The sequence below is a fragment of the Helianthus annuus genome, chromosome 13 (assembly GCF_002127325.2).
Source record: "Helianthus annuus cultivar XRQ/B chromosome 13, HanXRQr2.0-SUNRISE, whole genome shotgun sequence".
Taxonomy (NCBI): Eukaryota; Viridiplantae; Streptophyta; class Magnoliopsida; order Asterales; family Asteraceae; genus Helianthus; species Helianthus annuus.
In genome coordinates, this window is record NC_035445.2 from 88,662,787 (window position 1) to 88,667,180 (window position 4,394).

The 4,394-nt window shown below is 36.4% G+C and overlaps 1 long non-coding RNA gene across 2 annotated transcripts; it reads right to left on the bottom strand.

The window, feature by feature from the left end:
• Nucleotides 1–1,236: 1,236 nt before the first annotated feature.
• On the bottom strand, nt 1,237–3,679 carry LOC110902950. Of its 2 annotated transcripts, XR_002571546.2 has the most exons (4): nt 3,546–3,679; nt 2,574–2,665; nt 1,560–1,715; nt 1,237–1,405 (listed from the first exon to the last, which is right to left on the bottom strand). It is a non-coding gene; the product is annotated as an uncharacterized LOC110902950 (long non-coding RNA). The 2 variants fall into 2 exon arrangements; XR_002571545.2 differs by lacking the exon at nt 1,560–1,715.
• Between the last annotated feature and the right edge of the window lie 715 nt (nt 3,680–4,394).

Consider the following 4,394-nt stretch of genomic DNA (forward strand, 5'->3'; position numbering starts at 1 on the left):
TGTCTTATATACTCATTATTATTTATTGAAAGGAAATCATGAGCAGTAGAGGAAATGGTCGTGGCAGCGGGCATGGGGGTATCAACATGACCTAGGCTTAATTAACTACACTCATAAATGACCGTGTCACTAAAGCGTTGGCGGCATATCAGCGGGCCCATCCTTGAGGTAAATCAATTGTTATAGAATGCCCTAAATGTCTATTTCCATTTTTTTCTCTTTTTAGTCTTGCGTTCTTACTTGTGCTAAACTTCTGATTCAGGCCCGCAAGTCGAGCCTTTTCAGCCACCGGCTTGTACCTTCAAATCATTCATGGGTTGCAAGCGCAGTCATTTCACCGGCACTGAGGGTGCTATTGGCCTGCTCCACTGGTTTGAAAAGGTGGAATTTGCGTTCGCCATGTGCAACTGCCCCACTGAGAATAGGGTCAAATTCGCAGCGGGAGTCCTGGAAGATGCTGCGTTTTCCTGGTGGAACGCGCAAGTACAATTCTAGGTTTGAAAGTTGCTAATGCCACTCCTTGGAACACGTTCAAGGACACGATGAAAGAAGAATAGTGCCACATGGATGACATTCAGAAATTGGAAACCGAGTACTACAGTCTAAAAATGTCCGTTTAGAGATCGAGGCATACACAAAACGATCAAACGAACCGGTCTCATTATGTCTGAAGATGTTGAATCCTACCTATAAACAAATTGAGTTATACATCAAGGGGTGAGTTCCCCAAATTCAAAGCATGGTGACCTTAGCCAATCTTCAAACTATTCAGCAAAACATTCGACTTGCTCGCAGACTAACTAACAAGACAATGGAGCAGGGCAAGTTACCTAAACGTTGTGCATCAGCCTTTGAAACTTCTCTTGATAACAAGCACAAGTGGGACGGAAATCAAGCTAAAGGTTCCAATTCTAGTCAACCTCTGCAGCAACAAAGAATATTCAACAATAATCGTACCCCAGACCAGCAAACATCGAGTAATAAAGCCCGAGGTTGTTACTACGGAAACCAGCCCAAATGTGATAATGTTACGTCCGTATTTGCGTCCACAAGAAATGACATCCAAGAAGGCGCTAGAAACATAAACTTCTAAAATGTACAAATCTTTCACAACTTAAAAGGTAAAAACGCTAGTAACATTAACACATGACTTTAACAAAATTTGGGCATGACCCGTCCGTAAAATGCGTATATCCCTGTTTGAACCATAACCAAGACAATTACCATTCTACAAGATACGATTGAAACCAAACATTGAATACAAAAATAATGCGTCTACCAACAAATTGTACAAAAATGTATTTTGACCCAAAACATTAATATCAACTAGCGGAAGCGCTTGGTATCACATATGAAGAACACGTGCTCGCTCCAATTCGCCGAGTCGCCTAAATTGAGGATTTACCTACATTTGACAACAAAGCTTTAAAAAGTTAGTCGTTATACTTGTTTGCTTATAAAACCGTCATTTTAGTTCCATTCGTGTACATACTTTCATTTCTCTTACGCATTCAATTATCCAATTAAATGGGCATGACATATACTTTCATACAACTAACCCGTTAGTAGGTGGTGATGACCAAACCTGAAATATCGTATAAACCAAAATGTCCATAGCATAATCTAACCGCTTAAGTTACTTCAACCCGATTATCCTTCTAGCATTCAACCATTTCATTACTATATCAACACTTCGAAAGTCCGACATTTATAACCTGCACTTTCAAACATACTCGATAATAACTTGGATAGCAAACCCGTAATCCCAACATGTTCAAGGACTACATTTTCGTAAAAAGGTCGCCAACCATTTATATGCATCTTCTTAACTACAACACAATGTACGCCTTTCGCATAATTATGTACATACGTGTATATATATATATATATATATATATATATATATATATATATATATATATATATATCTTCTATACACATCACTCATACTAGTTTTTACGACTTAAACTCACCATGACTCCAATTATTCATACCTACATACCATCCTATTCACTTAGCTTAATTAACACACCTCCCTAATCATCATTACATACATCTATCATACTCTTATACAAATTACATGAGGCTTAGACTTAGATTTACAACTTATAATCGTCAAGGGAACACTCAACATCATGTTTGGGAGGCTCACCGTAGTCCACGGATAATATACCGAAGCCTACGATGCATAAATCACATAAATAATATTTTTGACAGAACCTTCACCCGGCTGTGTCAACTCATCACCCGGCCGTGTCAGCTCTGCATTTTTCCTAGTCATTAATTCTTACCGAAACAGACATAACTCTCTCATTTTTCATCCGTTTTGCGTCACGTTTCTTCCTACATAATTGTAAATTAACATTCTATCATGTGAACTTGAAATCCAACATCCGAGTTAAGGAATTTCTTAACTTATACATGTTTGGCTTATTATTCATCTACGAATTATTCGACCCGTTCATGCATTTATCAAAATAATCTATTGATTTGACCTCAACTTCATATGAACTTAATAATTAGACATTATATTACTTAAACAAACCAAGAAGTGATTTATGGAAATCACTTACCTCGTGCGTCCAAGTTTGTGCATAACTTCCTCATTTCCTCTTAATCCGTTAGCCTTCCATACTTGAGTCCATGTCAATTTTGGTTTCCTATCCTTTCAAATCATTATACCCATTTCATAGTTAGCACGCATGATCATTCATATCGCATCCATTTTCAACTCTTAGCTACATAAACTTTAAATAGTCAAACTTTATCACGCATAAAACATGAACTAACAACCACATTGTTCATCATTTACTTAGTCAAACTTATTATCATAGATACGTACACAACATGACTCCGACATCATTACTTATTAATAAACTATTCGTTTCACATTCATACACATTCACTTTTGATTACCATAAATCAAGCGCATTAAATGCATGGTGAGCATCACACCATTTAAACACAAGGTACAAGTCCCTAATGCATGATTTTACCAAATCATTCATTCAAATCCGAATTTTCGTATGGACTCCATCTAAAGCACACTTCACATATTATCTTGTTAACAACTACACCATAAACACTTTCTATACATACCTACCCACAACTTTCATACAATTTCACAAATTTGTTCTCTTAGGCATTTCATCAAACACCTTGTAAGCATCATAATCATGGTATTCGGTACAAGACTATAAGGCACATTCTTATTAGTTTATCATCATACAACATTCATATTCATTCGGATTCACATAACTACTCCATCCTACATAAATTTTATTCATCATTCATGTATCACATCAAGCTCATAATCAAAGTTCTAGTTATATGATCTCATTCCATCATCCTACAATTTACTAGCTTCTTAACAAGCGGGTTTTTGCTAAAATCACAACAACCATCCCAGTTCAAACATAATTTCTGCCATAGTTCTTATCCTAAGTACTTAATCCTAACCAAATTTCACGAATCCTATGCCATGCATTCATGCTTGGGTTAAGACCCACTTCATACAATTTAGAAAATCACAAAATTGAGCTTACCACTTCAAAGAACAGGTGTAGGAGCTTAGAATTTGATGATTATTCTTTCGATTTCCTTAAGATTTCTAGTAATTCTTGTGGATTTTGTGAAGTTAGGGTTTCACCCCTCCTTGCTCCTCTCCTGTCGATCGTCCAGAACCCCACACACGAGTTGTGTGTGGGTTTTAATCATTTAACATTTTATTTTCTAAACTTTTGGGCATTTACATCTTTAGTCCCTCCATATTTACCACTTAATTAATTTCTATTACTACCCTTTTACCATAATATTTTAACTTATGTCTAGCAAATATTTTTGGGGTTTACAAGTCTACCACCCTTAAAGAAGCTTTCGTCCCCGAAACCTTTCTCATTCCAACCAGACCAATTGTACTCCTACTCTTTCATCTTTTCATTCACAATGCTTACTACCAGATGGATGCATTCGAGATCTTGGCAAGAGTTTCATTCATTCATAAACGTCTTTGTACGCATTGTCCCTCCGTTCTTAAATAAGGTAAATTACTTTCATATTCGCATTAAAGTCTGAATCTGATCCAAAGCTCTTATTAGTGTCGCCTTCACTTTATAATGCAAGCGCCTAGCACATATCATCACTAGCGCTTCATTCATCGAATTTATTCCAAGTGTATACAGTTATTAATCATACAAACTAAGTCTATGGCTTGTTTCTAACATCCTATTTAAGCATATTACATTCGTATATTTACTAATCAAAATAAATTGGTTCATTTCATACTGCTCATACATCCTATGCTATCTTTCATGTTGTTCACCACGAGCCATCAAAACATTCCATTTCTATCATTATTTTTGATTACCTTTAAACTCATAGTGGGGGGGGGGGTC